This window comes from Otolemur garnettii, unplaced genomic scaffold, assembly GCF_000181295.1.
Source record: "Otolemur garnettii isolate 467f Iridium unplaced genomic scaffold, OtoGar3 scaffold00017, whole genome shotgun sequence".
Taxonomy (NCBI): Eukaryota; Metazoa; Chordata; class Mammalia; order Primates; family Galagidae; genus Otolemur; species Otolemur garnettii.
The window spans coordinates 10,351,817-10,372,462 of NW_003852412.1; the positions used below are offsets into that span (position 1 = coordinate 10,351,817).

Sequence of the window (20,646 nt, forward strand, 5' to 3'; positions counted from 1 at the left end):
CAACGCATGTGGCCTGTGGGCCGTAGTTTGAGGACGCCTGGATTAGAAGATGCCCAACCACATTGGTGACAGTGATCTTCATTGCTCAGCTTCTTAATTCAAGTGCTAATGTCTTCCAGAAACATCCTCACAGACACACCCAGAAATATTATCTCACTAGCTGTCTGGGCATCCCTTAGCCAGTCAATTTGACATATAAAATCAATCACTGCAAGCCCTTTAAAAGTCAGTAAGTTAAAATGATTATAATTAGCATGGATCCTACCCCAATACGTTAGTGTCCTTATAAGGAAAGAACATTTGGATACCTAGAAAGAGACATCAGTAGTTCACACATACAGAAGAAAGACCACATGAGGACACAGTGAGAACGTGACTATCTTACAACAAAGGAGAGAGATTGCAGGAGAAACCCACTTGATGATACTTGGACCTTGTACTTCTAGTCTCCAGATTGTGAAAAAATAAGTTTCTGTTGTTTGAGAGAAAGAAAGAAGAAAGGAAGGAAAGAAAGAAAACAAGGTCTATATCTTAGTCCCCATTGTAACTAGAGCCTGTTTCATGGTAGAGGCTGACATGCAGAGAATTTCAGCAAATATTTGTTAAATGTATAAATGAACTTTACCAATATGTAGATTCCATTGTTAGATACAAAAATCACCCTCCAAAGAGGCCACCACACTCACTAGTGAGCTTATTGTTAATGGGGTGCTCCAATAAAGGTTGGGAGATGCTTGGGGGCACTATCAAAGAAGGAATTTCTGCAATGGTGAGGGAAGGTGCAACCAGGTGACCCCCCTTCTAAGGTGCTAGGACTCTATATGATAAGTTGTAATGAAACAAGTAATGCCACGTTGAGTTTAAAGTCAGTAAGAACAGGAGGAAACAAGTTGTTTGTTTGTTAGTGCATTATTGGTTTGGGTATCTTTATTTTTGTTTTGCATTAAATGCTTTCCCAGAAGCAGCAAAGAAAACCAGTGTTTCACTGAATAGCAGTTTTTACTATACATTTATTTGCTTAATTTTCATATTAATTTTAAAGCAAAGCTTTTATAATTATGTCGCATGGCTTTGGTGACATTATTCTTTCTACTTAGGACAAAACAAAATTCTCAGTGAAATAGTGCATCCTAACTATTAAGAGTAGAAATCAGATGCCAGACTGCCCAAGTTGAATCTTACCTAGATCCACAGTAGATTAACTGTGTAACTTTAAGAGGTTTATCTAACTTCTCTATGCTTTGGTTTCCTCATCTGCAAGATATAGCCAATAATGGTACCTTCCTTATAGAGGCATTGTGGGAATAATAACCTAAGGTATTTGAAATAATTCCCAACATATAGTAAGCACTTACTTAGCCTTTGTTATAAGTACTATCACTTATTTTTAGACTTTGGTTAAGTGCTGCCCAAATCATTCAATTAATATTCATAAAAGGCTCAGTTTCTGACAGCATAGCTCAAGCAATGCCCTGGTGTGAATGGGCCACTGGAGTTCAAGAGCTCTAGTCCCATTATGGGAATGAGCCTCTTTGACCTTTTCCAGGGTATTTTTCAGCTTTCCTGAAACTTGGAGCCACAGAGATCCCTTTAAAAAAATATTTATAGTTAATTTAATATTAATTTAAGAGAGTTTCAGAAAAAAATAATCCACGTAACCTAAAATATTTGTACCTCTTTAATATTTTGAAATTTAAAAAAAAGAAATCTCTTTTTTTGGAGGGATGACTTGAGATGAAGATGAAGATGAAGAAGAGGAAGAAAAAGGAGGCACATAGGGGTGTGGGAGGTTTAATGGTCTCCAGACTCCTGAGGAATCTGGCTTCAGCTTCAGCCCAGGAAGAGGAATGTGTTTCTGTGATTACTTTGGCTTTGATAACCTAGCACAGGATTTCAATAGCATTTTCAGAGAGAGGGGGACCTGGACCTTGCCTTCCCATCCTCCTGAACTTCCTAGTCTTGGGTCAGATATACCTGGTGAGAGGCTGCAGGGGGAATGGACATTTTGGGACTCAATACTTAAGTATACAGATCATCACCAGTTCGGGATTGTTGTAAGGATATCTTCAGGAGTATCGTAAGAATCGAGTCCCCTAAACCAGTACCAGACTGGAGCTTCCAGAGACTTCTTCATAGATTTGATGATATATGGCCTGGAATTTGCTCATCCTAGAGCTAGAGAGGACAATGGTCTTGATTCCCAGGTTTCTTAGGATGGTCTTGGCCTGCTTCCTTAGCCCCAGCTCAAATCCTATTTCAAGAGCATCTCTGTGACCATGATCACTAAGCCAGATGGGACAAGGGAGAAGCACAGGACTGTGGTAGACAGTGAGGGCTGAGACCAAGTCATCTGACAAGAAGCAGACAGCAGTCCTACATGTGATTTAGAATCACCAAGACGCCCAGCCCTGGATGATATCCTTTCCATCCTGGATTTATTTCTAGGACACTGACTTTTGGTCCCAGTAACCTTGTTAACCCTCAGGGCCCTTCCTTTCCACTTCCCACCCATTGCCCACTATAAATAAATATAGCTTCTCCTGCCACCTCAGGAGCTTGAATGTGTGGAACAGTCAATTGGGGGTATGTCAGTACATCACTCACACTGACCAACAGAACCTTTACTTATGCTAAAATACATAAAAATTTTTAGAGTTGAAGAAATGTAGCAAATTGCATTATTTATCTGGTTTCATCTCAGGATGACCACCCTTTCTTTCATGACTAAACATGTTACAGAAGTTAAAGAGAAGTACACTAACCCCAGGGAATGAAGGGAAGAGAATGTGCAGGAGAATCCTGTGAGGTACCTCTAGGGGATCTCCATTCAGAGCTTGGAGGATCATGAGCTGGATGAATAAGATGAGCCCCAGGTAATAATTCACCCACAAGGCCAGAGAATCCTGGAATATGCATGGACAAAGCAGAATTCTTTTATTCATTTCTATGTTAATTACTCATTCATTTCTTGATTCTTCTCTTTTTTCCTATAAAGGATCTAACACCTTAGTATTCATCACCCAATTCCCAATTAAAACCCTCCAGAGCTTCTGTAAAATGTAATTTTTTAAAAACCCTCCAAAGTATCACAAACTCTGGCATTAAAAAGTATTTATAAGCCTCTATTCTCAATAATTATATTTTATTTGTACACATTAGAATAAAAGTGTCAATACTGTTATCCATAAAAATTTAGAAATAAAGCCAAGGTGAATCTTTAGTTTGGAAATAAGTGATTTTCTTCCTGCTCACCAAATACAGGTAAGTTACTTCTCTTAAGTAAAGCTTCAGGGAGGGATGCATTTCAAACTTCTCTGCTATTGTCTAGACTGAAAAATAATAAATATATCAGATCACAAAGTAAAGTTTTATTATATATAACTATATGAAAATTTAAAATGACTGTAGTTTTAAAATTAAAAGCATAGTCAATACAAAAAAAATCAAACAATGGAAATGGGCAGCAAATGTAACAAATTAAAGAAAAATTTATAAAATATTCACACAAAACATGAAGAAAAAAGATAGAGCTTAATATTTGGTATGAGAGAAAATTCATGGAAGATTCCATATAACTGCTTAGTTAATATTTTTAAAAACCAAGTACACTAGTAATAAAAGAACTCAGGACTTACCAGGAGCATGTCAAAAAGATAATGTACATCATGATCATGGTGATTTTTATTTAAGGGATACAAGAATGCTTCAACATATGAAAATCAATATATGTGACTCACTACACAAACAGAATTAAAAACAAAAATCATATGATCATTTCAGTAATGAGCAGAAAATAATGCAGAAAAAGCATTTGATAAAATTCAGCATCCCTTCATGACAAATTCTCAACAAACTAGGTGGACAAAGAACATGCTTCGAAATTGAAAAAGCCATATATAAAAACTTTCAGCCAACACCATAATAAATGGGAGAAAGTTGAAAGCATTCCCCTTAAGAACTGGAACAAGACAAGGAAACCCATTCTTACCACTCTGTTTACCATAGCATTGGAAGTCCTAGCCAGAGCAATGAAGCAAAGGGAAGAAATAAAGGGCTTTCAAACTGGAAAGAGGAAGTCAAATTGTCTGTTTGATGATAATATGATCTTACTTCAGAAAACCCTGAAGGCTCCCCCCAGAGACTCCTAGATTTGATCAAGGTAATTCAATAAAGTTTCAGGATACAAAATCAACATACACAAATCAGTAGTATTTCTATGTACCAATAACAGCCAAGCTGAGAACCAAATAAAGAACTCAATCCCATTTATAATAGCTACAAAAATTAAACATATGTAATACCTAGGGACATATTTAACCTAGGAGGTAAGAGATCTCTATAGGAAAACTACAAAACACTGATGAAAGAAATTGGAAATGACACAAACAACAACAACAAAAAAATCCCATGCTCATAAAAGAGCCTGAATAGCCAAAGCAATCCTAAGCAAAAAGAACAAAATCAGAGGCACCACATTACCCGACTTCAAATTATGCTATGCATCTCTAGTAACCAAAATAGCAGGGTACTGGTATAAAAATAGATATGTAAATCAATGGAACAGAATAGAGAACTCAGAAGGAAAGCCACATACCTACAAAAATATACATTAGGGAAAAGACATACTACTTAATAAATAGTGCTGGGAAAAATGGATAGGCATATGCAGAAAAATAAAATTGGACCCCTGTCGTTCATGGTACACAAAAATTAACTCAACATGGGTTAAAGACTTAAATGTAAGAACTGAAACTATAAAAAGAAGAAAACAGGAAAAACTCTTCTAGACACTGGCCTACCCAAAGAATTCATGACTAAGATTCCAAAAGCAAATGCAACCAAAAAAACAAAGTAGATATATTGGACTTAATTAAAATGAAAATATTCTGCATAGCAAAAAGTATAATCAACAGAGAAAATAGGTGACCTATAAAATGGGAGAAAATATTCACAAACTATGCTATTAGTACTAACTAATACTATTAATATTAGTACTAAAGTACTAATATTATTCAGAGTCTAAAAGGAACTCAAGCAACTTAACAAGAAAAAGATAAATAACCTCATTAAAAAGTGAGCAAAGGGTGTGAACAGACATTTTTCTAGTCAAAAAAAATTTTTTTTAATTAAATGGTAACTATGTACATTAATGCACTTCTGGGGTACAGTGTGGGGTTTTCACATGCAATCTGAAATACTTCCATCAAACTGGTCAACACAGCCTTCATGTCATTTTCTCAGTTATTGCTTTAAAACGTTCACATTCTACTCTTAGAAAGATTCACCTGTAGGCATTTTTCAAAAGACATACAAATTGCCAACAAATTAAAAAAACCTCAGCATTTGTAATTATTCAAGAAATGCAAATTGTAATAAAACCACAATTATTTGCCATGCTACACAAGTCAGATGGGCTATTGTCAAAAAGACTAAAAGCAATGGATGTTGGTGAGGATATGGAGAATAAGGAATGCTTATACACTGTGGGAATGCAAATTAGTACACCCTCTATGGAAAAATTTCTCAAGAATTGAAAATAGAACTACTATTCAGCATAGAAATGGTAGATCCCATTCCTGGATATCTATCCAGAGGAAAAGAAATCATTACATCAAAAAGATACCTGCATTCATATGTTTATTGCACCACTATTAAAAGAGCAAAGATACGAAATGAACGTAAGTGTCTACCAGTAGATGATTTCTACTTAGCTGTAAAAAAGAATGAAATCACGTCCTTTGATGGAATTGGAGACTACTATCTTAAGTGAAATGACAAAAATGGAAAGTCAAATACCCCATGTTCTCACTTAACACTGTGTACACTTGGACACGTGGGTGGAATAATAGACTCAGAAAGGTGGGAGTGTGGAGGGTGTAAAGAATGAGAAATTACCTAAGGATACCAGGTAGTGTATTTAGGCGATGATTACACTAACAGTCTACATTTCACCACTACACAATATACTCACAATATCCTCATGTAATAAAACTGTTTGTACCCCCAAATCGATAAAAATTTAAAAAAAGAAAAAACATTTCTCTTGGTAAAGCCAGCAAATGTGTTTAAATAATATAACCCAGAGATGCTGAAGATGGACATGGTAAGGGTGTAGATGAGAGACTAAATTGGTGCAATCCTTCGGGATTTAATTTAACAATATATGTCATATAGACCATTATGACTTTTGGTGAAAAATTCCATTTCTGGAAATCCATCTCAAGTGTTCAAAAATCTACAAAGCCTAATCAACAAAAAATACCTATCACAGTGTTCCTTACACAGTGAAACATTCTCAAAGTTAGAAGACTGATTATACAGGGTGTCCGTAAAGTTTGTTTGGGATTTAAAATAGTTGTCTATTTTAAATTGCACACGAATGTTATAGACACCCTGTACATTCCATTCAATACAACAATGAAAAATAACATTTACTTAATTTGAAATACAACAGAAGATCTCTGTGATCATGTTAAGTTAGGGAAGCAGGTCATAGAGCATGATTGCAATGATTTAAAAACCATGTTGGAAACTAACTTTTAAAAATCCATAAAATTCTAGGCATCTCACAAAAAGAAAAAATACCTTAAAATAGCAAATAAACAGTGGTTTCTGGGTGGTAGAACCAGGAATAAGATTTTCCTCCTTTTAATTTTATCCACAATTCTATTATTCAAGTGGTCTATAACAAGGATGTTTACATTGTACGTCAGAAAATTTTTTGGTAATTGAAAAAGTGAATAGGAGGAAAGGAAAATGTGGGAACTTTCACTTGTTTATTCTCTGTGAGGAATAGATCAATTTATTTTATCTCTATTATATTGTGGCCACATGTGGAGCATGTGTATTAAATCCAGATCATCACCCAGTCGAGGTTTCCCACTACTGTAGCATCTGGGCTTATAAGACCCAAACTTGACACCATTGGAGTCCATACTAAAAAACTAAAAGAAAAGCCCAAACCTTTGAGTACTGGCTTTCGTGAAGTCTGATAAATTTTTAGGATTCATTTTTCTGCATAGCATCAAACTTCCTGAGATTCTGAAGCCCCAAGCTTCCCTCACTACCAGGGACTTGGGACCTGGTACTAGGAAGAATGTCTGTTGTGTTTTATTCTTGGGAGCCCATCTGCTGGCCGGGTTGTTAGTGGGGAATAGCAGACATTGCCTGTGCCCAACACGTTATGCTGTTGACTTCTTAGATTCAGTAAGTGGAGTCCCAACCAGGGTCTGTCCTCACCAGCAGAAGTTCTTATTAAAACTCAGTCTCTACAATTTCTTCCTTTGAAATCTGCTTTATTCCAACAAAGTCCAATTCAAAACTATCTGTTACTTCAAAATAAAATCTAAGAAATAAATTCCAACAACTATAATAATGCTTATTAATCTCTCTTAGAAGGGTTATATTATTATGAATTATAATTATATTAATATTATATAATATGATATTGTACTCTTATAATAGTATTTATTATATTATGCTAATATGAAAATATTAGGCACAGACTTTTTTTAACTTGCAATAGAATTTTGTACATTATAATTTACCAATGGGAGAGAGATTTTAGGAGTCAGGACTTCACACACATTCCAAATAACACTCCATTGACTTACAGGATGGCTTAGCCTAAAAGTTGTACAAGACATTTTAAGTCCTAATTTTTCAACATGAGCTAAAAACAAAAGAAGTGGAACACTCAAGAATTTCACATAATGACTGTGGATTCTAAACTCTCTAACAAGCATCCATGCCTGAAGAAAGCTGACCTTTTTGTTTCAAGAGTCATTTGTCTTTTTAGCTCAACCCTTCAGGTTGTGAGCCTCCATCACATGACTGAACAAAAGTCCCCAGTTGTCACAAACTCTGTGATACAACACTTGCCTCTGGAATTGAAATAAGAGAAATATATTTTGCAGCTAGAAAGCATGAGCCAGCAAAGAAAACATCCGATACATTGATCCGTGCTTCTGGAGTTGCATATCACTCAGCTCTTGGTTGTGGAATAGAAAAGTTAATTAATGAATGTTTGACACTGTGAGGTTGATCTGTCCTTACCTAAGCTAAACTAGTCAGAGATCAAGTGCAACATTTTTATCATGGTTCATAGTCATTTTGTAGAAAATAATTTCATGATGGCTTTGTCCTTTACAATTCAAATAAAGGATGGTGATGGTATCTTTAGTTCTGGTCTGGAACTACCATTTTGACCAAACATCTATGATGTTTGTTTTATTTTGTTTTGATTTCAGGCAATTCAGTTGTACTTCCTTAAGAGTGATTCTCTATTAATTTTGAGATAAGCATTGAGAAGGCAGTGTGCATTTTAAAGAGATCACTGGATTCTGGATCCACACACCTTGTGACTGGCAAGTTAAAACTGTTGAGCTTGTCCGTAACCAGGTACCAATATCTGCCCTACAGATCTCACAGTTTGTGGTGAGGATTAAATGAAATATTACATGTTAAGGTACTGGAGAAATGAAAATCATTAATAATAATTAACAATGTTTTAAAGGTGGAAGTAATTTGAAAATAAAATTAGCTTTGTAATATAACTAGAGCTGGGGTTCTTCACTCATAGGCCAAGTATACTATGTTTGAATTTAGCTCTGCTGTTAACGCGACATGAGACCATGACCTAGGTAAGTAAATGATTAAATAGCTTCTTCCAAGCTATTTAGTCTCTCAGACTCAGTTTCCTCACTTCTAATGCATGCTAGTGCCTATTGGTCAGGGTTTGGGGGAGTATTAGGGATTATAACGTATATAAAAGCAAAGACCAATGTGTCTGGCTGCAGTTATTATTTTCATTATTCTGTGATAAATGAAGTTGCGTTCTTACCAGCTGAATTAATAATTTTCATCAAAGTTTATGCCTAACTGGAAAATTATGGCAAACTGGAAAATATTTTTCCTTGCAATGGGATTAGTGTTTATGAGTAATTTGAATACTTCAGTAACTTCATTTACTGGGTCCTCTATTTCACAGGGAAGTAATTTATAGGCACTATTTGATAGCTGAATCTTCATTTTAGAAAGAACATTTATTTTAGATGGGTGAAAGCTTGTTTTAATCAGAGATACTATTATGACATATTTGATTTCTCCTCATTTGCTTGTATGGGTTTGATAAATTTACTCTGGACCAGGCATTATGTCTAGATTAATGGTGGGAATGCCGGGGCAGAAGGCAGTTGGCGATGGTGAGACCAAAGGTACCATGGAGAATCCTGAAATTCTCTCTACAGCTGAGCTATCACAATTAAAATGGCCATGAGATTGTGAAATCCATTAATTTTTTAAATAAAACAGAAAAGTAAAAAAACAAAATGAGCATGAATAACTAAGGCATAGTCTGGGTCTGATGCGAAATTATATCCTGTTCCAAAGAGAGGCCATTTCAGATCTTTGATATACCCTGGGGTGAACCAATCCCCCCCAACAACCCTGAAACTAACTTGTTGCCACCCTTGGGTGTTCTACTGCTGGGACAATTTCAACCTGTCAGCCATCCAACCCTGACTTACATCCCAAAGCTAACCCAGAACAAAGTCAGGTATATTTGCTCCACCTGTCACATATGATTAAATTCTCATTTCTGTGGAGCAACAGCTTAGAGTGAAAAGAAATAAATGTTGGCAAAGACATACTTATAACTGATGATTAAAATATAGACATAGACAAAGAATTTCATAAGAGCTGAAGAAGAATATTCCAACAAGTGCGGAAATTCTACTTCTCATTATTACAAAATTACATTTGGAACAGAATAAATTGGGAGATGATTTGCCTTTTAATATGAATGTGCCTGCCTGGAAGTTAAGATTTGAAATTAGTATTATAAAGCAAATCTAATCACAGTTTAAAATGTAAATACGAATACTTTACAATCCCTTCGGAATATTAAGATAAGTACATGTAGATTTTACAAAACTCTATTATCAGACTCTACTACAATACTCTACCATGATCTTACGCATCTATTCAAATTTAGAATATTTTCCATGAATGTACAGGCATACCTCAGGGATCGGGCGGGTTTAGTTCTAGGACCCTGAAAGAAGCAAGTAGTACAATAAAGTGTGTCACATGCATTTTTTGGTTTCCTGATGTATATAAAAGTTATGTTTACACTATCCTGTAGCTTAGTAAGTGCACAGTAGTATATGTATGAGAAAATAATGTACATACTTTAATTAAAAATACTTGGCAGCTAAAACATGCTAAGGATATCTGAGCCTTCAGCCAGTTGTAATCTTTTAGCTGGTGGAGGGTCTTGCCTTGATGTTTATGGTCACTGACAGATCAGGGGCTGAAGGCTGGGGTGGCTGTAGCAGTTTCTCAAAATAAGACAGCATTGAAGTTTACTGCATCAGTTGACTCTTCCTTTCACAAAAGATTTCTCTGTAGCATGGGATCATGTTCACTAGCATGTTGACACCAGTAGAAATTTGTTCAAAACTGGAGTCAGTTCTTTCAAACCCTGCCACTGATTTATCACCTAAGTTTATGAACTATTGTAAATCTTTCATTGTTATTTCAACAAAGTTCACATCCTCCTAGCTTCCATCTCAAGAAACTACTTTTTTGTTCATTCATAAGAAGCAACTCCTCATCCACTCAAGTTTGATGGTGAGATTGCTGCAATTCAATCACATGTTCAGTGTCTGCTTCTAAATTCTAGTTCTTTTGCTGCTTCTAATACATCTGCAGTCACTCACTACCTCTGTGGAAGTCTTGAACCCCTCAAAGTCATCCACGAGGGTCGGATTAACCTTTTCCAAACTGCTGTTGATGTTCTGACCTCCTTCCATGAATCACAAATGTCCTGAATGGCATGTAGAATGGTAAATCCTTTCCAGAGGTTTTCAATTCACTTTACCCAGATCCATCCAAGAAATCACTACACTATCTATGACAGCTATAGCCTTATGAAACATATTTTTTTAAACAACAAGACTTAAAAGTTGAAATTACTTCTTGATCCAAGGGCCGCCGAATGGATGTTGTACTAGCAGGCAGGAAAACGTTGATTCCTTTGTGTATCTCCGTCAGAGCAATAGGATGACCAAATGCATTGTCAATGAGCTGTAATAGTTTGAAAGGATTTTCTTTTTTTGCTGAGCAGTAGGTTTTAACTGTGGCCTTAAAATAGTAAACCACATTTAACCACAAATGTGTCCTCATCTAGGCTTTGCTAGTCCCTTTATAGAGCATAGGCAGAATAGATTTAGCATAATTCTCAAGGGCCCTAGAGCCTTTGAAATAATAAATGAGCATTGGCTTCAACCTAAAAGTCCCTAGCTGCAGTGGCCCCTAACAAGAGAGTAAGCCTGTCCTTTGAAGTCAGGCTTAACTTCTCTCCAGCTATGAAAGTCCTAGATGGTGTCTTCTTCCAATAGAAGGCTACACTGTCTACACTGTCTAAAACCCATTGTTTAGTGTACCCACTGTCATCAATGATCTCAGCTACATCTTCTAGATAACTTGCAGAAACTTCTGTATCAGTACTTACTACTTCTTTATGTTGTCAACGTCGTTTCTTTCCTTAAACCTCATGAACCAACTTCTTCTAGCTTCCAGCTTTTCTTCTGCAGTTGCCTTACCTTTACAGAATTAAGGAGATGTAGGGCCTTGCTCTGGATAGGGCTTCGGCTTCAGCGAATGTTGTGGCTGGTGTGATCTTCTACCCAGATCACTCAAACTTTATATCAGCAATGAAAGTATTTTGCTTTCTTAGCATTTGTGCATTCACTGGAGCGGCACTCTTCATTCCCTCCAAGAACTTTCAAGTTTCCAACTTGGCTAATGGTTACAAGAGGCCTAGATTTGGGGCTGTCTTAGCCTTTGACATGCCTTCCTTGGATTTAAAGTGAAAGATGTGTGACTTTTCCTTTCACTCGAATGTTAGCAGGCCAATTTTAATATTGTGGCTCTGAGAAGAGGGAGACCCGAAGAGATGGAGACAGAGTGGAGTACGGCCAGTCGGTGGAGCAGTCAGAACACACACAACATCTATCAATTAAGTTTGTCATCTTAAATGGGCACAGTTTGTGGCATCTGAAAAATAATTCCAGTAATAACATCAAAGATCACGGATCACAGATCACCACAGCGGATATAGTAACAGTGAAGTTTAAAATATTGTAAGAATTGTTAAAATGTGACAAAGAGACCTGAAATAAACAGATGCTATTGGAAAAATGGTGCCAATCGTGCTTGATGCAAAGTTGCCACAAATCTTTGTGAACTTAAATAAGATCTTAAGCCCTGCCGCTGACTGAATGGAACCCCCACTTGGCCAAGAGGACCCCCAAACAACCTTAAACCTAAGTTTCAGGTCACGAGAAGCAAGGCCAGGAAACCCCCATCTTACCCCCTCCCTTTTGGAGATACTTTTCTTTGTAACAACAACATACTAAATCATCAGCAGGCCTGAGATTATGCAAGGCAAAGTGTTAATCACACCAGCAGACTATCAATTTGCTTAACAGATAACTTGAATTTCAGTAACTGTCCAGTGCTTCGTCTCTGATTAACAGACATCCTTATCTTAAGACATGCTAAGCCTTTAGACAAAACTTCATTTCTTTAAATAATTACAAATCAAAGAATCTTTAAACCCACCTATAACCTATAAGCCCCTGGATTTTCAGGCCAAACTAGTGCAGGCCTTTAATGTATTGACTTATTGTCTTATGTATAATTCCTGCCTCCGTGAATGCATAAAACCAAACTGTAACCCAGCTACTGTAGGCACATTTTCTTAAGATGTCTTGAGCCCATGTGTTCAGGCTTGTCATACAGATTTGGCTGAGAATAAATCTCTTTAAATTATTTTTAAGGGTTTTTGTGTTAATACTTTCAATTTGAAAAAAAAAAAAAGAAAAGAAAGAAAGAAAAAGAAAAGAAACCCCCCCCCTGCAACATCTGCAAAGTGCAATAAAATGAATTAGGCTTATATTAAATCATCTCCAAACTTCTACAGGGGATCACAAATAGTTAACTCATGGTGGATAATGGAAGATTGGGTTGTGTGTTTTTCTATTCATTTTATTACCAAAGTCAAATAACTGAAATCATTTCCCCATATTATTTTGTAATAATTTCTCAGAGCCTGGATTTATCACCTTCATTCCGGCAAGGAACCATGTTTGGTTCAGAAATAACCATGTTGGAAAGGACATAAAGCTCTGTCCGCCACTCAGCCCAAATTGTATTCTGGGTAAGTGAAATAGAATCAGACTTCTCTACTTTCTGGTCTTATTTGGAGGACAGAGAATCAAACATCACTACTTTTCTTAGCTCCTATGTACTGAAGTCCTGCCACATGAAGAGTGATATAGTATACACAGAGACACGAAAAGCCACCCTCTAAAATTTAAGCTACCGTTCCATTCACTTGAAACTTTCTTTCTAAAATGGACATTTTGACATAAATGTACATCAAGACAATTGCAAAAAGGGATCAAGTAATCAACACCATAGCATTCATGCCAAATGCAAAACAAAGACATAATATTTTCTTTACAAGGAATTGTGTATAATTTGCCTCAATTTTTACTCCATTTGTATACAACACGAGGAAGCAATGCTTAACTAAAATAGTTCAAATGCTCCTGAAGTTTCTTCATCCCTGAATCTAGAAGCTTAGTGACCCCTAAAACATTTTAAAACCCACTGCAACCTTTATCTAATAAAAATTGGGTATTATTTTATTTGCTCCAATTTTAAGAATATGGGAAAAAGAGAATGTGGAGAGTTTTGGCAGGTGGTTCTGTGGTTTGAATGTTTGTGTCCCCTCCAAGATTCATCTTGAAACTTGATCGCCCATGGACCAGTACTAAGAGGTGGGGCCTTCAGCGGGTGGTTAAGTCATGAAGGTGAAGCCCTCACGAATGGAGTTAGGTGCTCTTACAAAAGGACTAGATGGAGGGAGCTTGCCTTCTTTGCCCTTCCACCTTCTGGTGTGCAGGAACACGTGGTTCTTTCCCTCCAGAGAATGCAGCCCTCAAAGCGCCATCTTAGAAGCAGAGACCAAACTCTCACCAGACAACAACCCTACCAGCACCCTGATGTCAAACTTCCTCGCCTCCAGAACCACAAGAAACAAATGTCTGCTTTTTATAGATAACCCAGTCCGCAGTATTCTGTTACAGCAGCAGAGATGAACTAAGACAGATGGTCACATAAACCTGAGTACCAGGGTTCTGATTATATCTGGAAAAAAACTATGTAGTCTTTCTATGTTCAATTTCTATTATGGCTTTATAGCTATCTACTGTGGTGACTTGGCAACAAATCCTGACAAGTAGGAGAGGTTCTTTATTGAGGACCACATCATAGGCTTGGGTCAATTTGAAGATGAAAATACCAAAAGTAATATTACATTTCTTACCATGGCAGTCAGCCAAGTCATTGGGGTTGCTTTTAATTAAACTCACATAAGCACTTATAGTGGTGCAGAAAAAAAGGCAATAGCTTCTTTTGACCTACACTGGCTTTTCTGACCAAAGAGTAGCCGTTCAGATTTACATGTTTTGGGAAAATGCGGAGCATCATCTCATTTATCCACCATGTTGCCCTGCCTGGCTGAGATGATCTGCGCTCCCTTCTCAGTTTGGTTTAACTCCATGAACACTCTACTTGGTCTATTAAATTGACGTGCTTTAATTTGCACTGAAAAATAAAGTCAGTCCATGAGTTTTTGATATGCAATCTTATCTAACCAGTCAGCAGGTGACTGCCCCCTTCACTGGACTCCTCCTCCTTCCCGGGGTTGAGGAATTGTTTGTGTCTATTGAGAACGCATTTGTCTTGTTCTATTGGTGCATGTGTTTGTGAGAGTTCCTACATTCTGTGCCCATCCTTCCCTAGGGAGAAGCCAAGGACTCTTTCCTTGCATAGTTACCGGTATGTGTCCCAGGTTAGGCCAATTCTAGAACACGCGTGTGAAAGGTTTTGATTTGGAAGAAAACAACGAGGAGAAGAAAACTATGCTGTAGCATTTACTGGTGGGAGCAGTGAAGAAGGTGTCTGGCCCTTTGAGAGCAGCCATGGTGAAGGTTCTGGCCATCTCAGAGACACTGAGCTACTTAATATCCCTTAACAGATTCCTTTTCTGATTAACCTATCACACTCTTATTTATAACTAAGAATCCCAAGAGAGGAGTAGATAGGTTTTTAAATATATATAAAATGAGAACTTTTATTCAACATTTCAGTTTTATAACCTTGTCTCTTTCAGAGATTTACATTTAATTTTTAAAGGACCTATATATATTTTTTACTCTGTTTTAAAAACACGTTTGAAGAGATACAAACCACTCTTTTTCTTTTCTTTTTTTTTTTTTTTTTATTGAGACAGAGTCCCACTCTGTCACCTTGGATAGAGTGCTATGGCATCAGCGTACCTCACAGCAACCTCCAACTCCTCAGTTCAAGCATCCTCCTGGCCTCCTAAGTTGCTGAGACTATAGATGTCACAATGCCTGGCTAGTTTTTCTACTTTTAATAGAGATGAGGGTCTCTTGAGATGAGGCTCTAGAGACGAGGCTGGTCTTGAACTTCTGAGCTCAAGCGACCCACCTGCATCAGCCTCCCAGAGTGCTTGCATTACAGGCATGAACCACTGCACCCACCCATAAACAACTTCTAAACAATTTTACATGATATCTCATTAGAGTGATTCTGACAGGCAGATGTACCCTGAATGCTTATGAGTTTTGTCAATCATAACTTAACATAAACGATCTATTAAAAAGCATAAAATACATTGTGATAATAAAGGAGTGGGAACAGGGAGAACAGGATGGCAGGAACGAGCTACAGTGCAACGGGAGACTACCCCCTTCCTCCATACAGCTATGGAGGTGAGCAACCAGCTGAGAAATGTGGAAGGGAGATGAAAGCTGCGACCTCCAGACAGGAGAGGAGAGTGTGGAGCAGAAACCTGAGAAAGGACAGGAGGCGAAGGCAGATTCCAGATCTCCAGACAAAAGGGCCTCTCCAGGGCCACCGTGGAGCTCAGGCCCTGGCTGTGAGAACAGATGCGGAGCCTTCCACCAGGGCTCCCCCTCTCCCACCAGCTGCTCTCCTTGAGGCATGAGCATGGATACAAACAAAAAAAAGCGCAACAAAATAAAAAAGAATAAACAACGTGTGTATCAAACTTGCTGTGTGGATAGATGTTTTTACTAGTAAGTCCCTTGATTTCAGGGTCTCTCTTTTAGTTTTGCATATCACACATCACTTGCTTCATCATCCTCCGCAAAAGCATTTATTTTATTTTATTTTATGACACAGTCTCACTTTGTCACCCTCGGTAGAATGCCATGGTGTCACAGCTCACAGCAACCTCAATCTCTTAGGCTCAAGCAATTTTCTTGTCTTAGCCTTCCAAGTAGCTGGGACAACGGGCCCCCACCACATACCCGGCTATTTTTAGAAATGAGGTCTCAATCTGGCTCAGGCTGGTCTTGAACTTGTGAGCTCAGGCAATCTACCTACCTCGAGTTCCCAGAGTGCTAGGATTACAGGTGTGAGCCCCTGTGCCAGGACTTGTAAAAGCATTTATTCTCAGTGGTTTCAACTGGTGTGCCGTGGCACACTGATGTGCTGTGAGAGGATCCTGAGGTGTGCAGTGAACATTTTTAAAGAACATTAACTAAATTATTTTTGAAAGACGTTCAAAGCACAGTAAGTATATTCATTTTTTACTCTTTTTCTGGATCAACATAATGTAAGTGTGTCTTGGAAGTGTAACTACAGGTTCAAGTGTGCTGTGAGATGAAAAAAAGGTTGAAAAACACTGTATTAAATGCTCCTCTTCATGGGGCATTGTGCTAAGTCCTACTCAGAGCAAATTAGGAGAAAACCATTCCCGCCCACTAGGAGTTTACTGTTCAGGTTTCAAGGAAGGGCCCTATTCCTGCTCTCCTCCGAATCCCTCCTAGTAGAAATCCAGTTTATATTTTAGCAGGAACTGGATTGAGACAGTCAGAAGGTTGAGATCAACCTCTCCCTAACCTTTTCACTTTTAAATATCACTGTTCTGAGAACATCAAAATGTGCTATTAACTGTTAATGGGTTTTTTTCTGTGAAAGTGATTTTAAGATCAAACACTACTGAATTCTGAGAATAGTGTATTATGAATAATCAAAGGAACATCATAGAAAACTATTTTCCTCTTTCTTTTTCTCATAAGTTAGATCTAAAAGAAACTTAAAAAGGAAAACAAACCTTGTAATTTATTACTATCTTTGATATTGGTTTTGACATTGTTGGTAGGCTGATTTAATATCATCACACTTTTCACTTCATGGGGGAAAAATATCTCTGAGTGTTTTAGTTCCTCAGAATTATTGTATATAATATAAACACAAAATGTCCAATAAGAACAAAATACTGATCTGACTCTTCAGTGTATGTACTTTCAGAAAATAGAAACATTGGTAGGTTTTAAAACCTAATATTATCCCTTGCCTGATAAAATTTGCTTAGAATGTTACCTAACAGCAACCTGTAACTAAAAATATAAAATGGAATAGACTTTTTAAAAAGTAAAATATTTATTTTTAAATACTTTGTATCAACACCTTTAGGACAGAAGATTAAACATCTGTCAGCAAACCGCAGAAATCTCAAAAATCAAAAATCTAAGAAAAAATTGCATCCTAGCTCTCTAAGCATGGGGATCAAAAGGATCGAGTTCAGACCTAATGTAAGCCATCTGCCCAGTATGAATTTTAAAATGTATTCCTTCTGCTTACAAAGAAATACCTCATCTTTTATGAACAGTACAGAAAAATATAAAATAATGTTCACATTTTGTTTCATATGGTTCTGTTAGGCATCATATCTGTAGTTGAGAGCATACTGCACATATAATTTTATGCCCTGTGTTTTTCTATTAGCATGATTTAATAGTTTCTCTATGTTTTAGAAACCACCCATTAGTATCATTTCAATGACGTCTTGATATTTTATCACACAGGGACACCATGATATGCTAAGCCCGTCATCCTGTTCTTAGATATTTAGGATGTATCCAGTTTTGTGCTGTTATAAAGAACACAGCATTGAACAGTTTTGTGGGTAAGGTTTCCTTTTTTTTTTTTAGAGACAGAGTCTCACTCTGTGCCCTGGGTAGAGCGCAGTGGCATCGTAGCTCACAGCAACCTCAAACTCTTGGGCTTGAGCAATCCTCCTGACTCAGCCTCTGGAGTAGCTGGGACTATAGCTGCCTGCCACAATGCCAGACTAGTTTTTCTATTTTTAGTAGAGACAGGGTCTCAGTCTTACTCAGGCTGGTCTTGAACTCTTGAGCTCAGATAATACACCCACCTTGGCCTCCCTGAGTTCTAGGATTACAAGCTGAACCACCACACCTAAAAAAAGGTTTCCTGCTTTTAGGAAATAGGACAGGCTCTGAAAGGGGGACCTCACAGTAGGAATGGTTTTAGAGCTCTTGGCAGGTGCTGCAAATTGTTTCCTCTTAGATCCTCAAAGAGCAGCACCAATTTAAACCACCTGACATTTCTTGATTGTTCTATCAGCGAGATTCTGCATTGTCCCATTTCCATGCTCTTCCACGTGTTTTAAAAAGAAACTGAATCAGGTTCTCCTTAAGGGATGGTGTGAGAGGGTGCCTCCACTCCACCCTCCGCGGGTTCCCGCAGTGTGCCATGGACGCCTTGTCCCAGATACAGCATTGGTACACAGCGGGATCTGATCAGCTTCTCTTTACTTGTGTTACTAAGAGACCCTTTATCATGAGGAGCAACGAAGCCTCTGGCGCAAATGGAAATGACAGTAAGGAGTTGAAAGGCGACAACAGAAGTGCTTGTACCCTCCAGAGAGATCAGCACCCGCAAACTCCCAAGTGACATCACTGGGGAGTCATCTCCCTAAGGCTGCCCTTCGGGAAGGTGACCCACCTTCTAACGCGGAAAGGGAAGGCCAGGCCTTCAATGAGGAGAACACAGGAGGCCACCAACGCCCTGTCAACCCCCGCAGCTCACTGAGCCTGTGCCGTGCCACCAGCCTGGTTCTCCAGTCGCCAGGCGCTGAAGACCTGTGGTTCTCCTAAGCAGGCGCGGACGCAGCAGGCTGGCCGCGGTGAGCTCTGACCGGTGGGGAAAGCTGGCCTGGGCGGCCTCAGCTGCTGCCGGGGACGCAGGGATGGCAGCGCCAGGCGGGCCCTGAGCTCAGGATCACCGTGGAGAACCTCATCTACCCGGTGCCCGGGGATGTGCTGCACAGATCTCCAAGTTTGGCCCAGTTCTGAAAATCATCACCTTCACCAAGAACAGCCGTTCCGAGCGCTGCTGCAGCACGTGGGCCCCGCGAGCGCCCGGCAGCCACAGTTGTCCCCCGACGGCAGAAGGTCACGGTGCCTGCCGCGCGCTGCCGATCGACCTCTCCAAGCTCGCCAGTCACGGTGTCAGATACAACCACCACGAGGGCGGGACTCCACTCGCCCAGACCTGCCGTCTGAGGACAGCGGCCCTCACCGGAGCAGACCGTGTGCAGGAGCTGGTTTCCCTCCCACCTTTGCCGCTCCTCAAGCTGCAGGCCTTTCTGTTCCTCACCGTCACAGAGCCCTGACCCCTCGGCCATTCCGTCTGCGGCCTCAGCGGAGGGTCAATTGCTGTCCCAGGCCTGGCAGCGGCTGAGAACCCGGTCTTGCTGGTCAGCAACCTCAACCCCGAGAGAGTCACAGCCCAAAGCCTCTTCATTCTTTTCGGCATTTACGCGGACGCGCAGAGAGTGAAGATCCTGTTCAACCAGAAGGAAAATGCCGGGTGCAGCTCGCTGTGAGCCGCCAAGGTGCGCAACCTCAACCAAATCACACGGTCAAGGCATCAGAATGTGCAGCTGTCCCCGAGGCCAGGAAGTCCAGGGCCTCACCGAGGACTAGGGCCACTCACCTGCGCGGCTTCAAGAAGCCTGGCTCCAAGAACTTCCAGAATATCTTCCCACCCCGGGGAAGCTTGCGTCTCTGAAACATCCGGCCCTCCATATCTGAGGAAGACCTCAAGATCCTCTTCTCCAGCAACGGTGGGGTCGTCGATGGATTCAAGTTCTTACCGAACGACCGCGAGATGGCCCTGATCCAGGTGGGCTCGGTCAGGAGGCCGTCCAGGCCCTGCTCCACCTGCACAACCAGGACCTCGGTGAGAACCGCCACCTGCCGGAGTCCTTCTCCAAGTCCACCATCCAGCGGTGCAGGGGCCCCCAAGGCCGGGTTCCCTGGTGACCAACGTCCATCATTCCAGAAAAAAGCCACTTTAAAAAGCAGCTGAAGTGATCTTCATAGACCAGAGATTTTTTTTTTTAAGAGAAAATCAGTTTATCTGTTTTTTAAAAAATTCAATCTAGTTCATCCTTGTGGTGACAGTGACAGCTCAGGCTGTTGGTGACTGCAGCAGGAATTTGCCACCACCTCCCCCCATGCCTGGTCCAGACCCACGGGCTGTGCCGTGTCGGGTGTGTTGGGCATGAGCCCGACAGGTGGGGGCCTCAGACCACGACTCGGCCTTCTTGTGCCTTAGAATCCGTCCTTCTATGGCTGCACAGCTACCTGTAGTGTTTTGGGGAGCCAGAGAGATGGGACCCACACTTCAAATATAGGAGCAGCAGCC

At 39.5% G+C, this 20,646-nt stretch overlaps 2 pseudogenes; both read left to right on the top strand.

The window, feature by feature from the left end:
• Positions 1 to 1,522: 1,522 nt before the first annotated feature.
• On the top strand, positions 1,523 to 2,453 carry LOC100954276 (annotated as a pseudogene).
• Positions 2,454 to 15,811: 13,358 nt separating this feature from the next.
• Positions 15,812 to 20,261, top strand: LOC100954586 (annotated as a pseudogene).
• Positions 20,262 to 20,646: the final 385 nt, after the last annotated feature.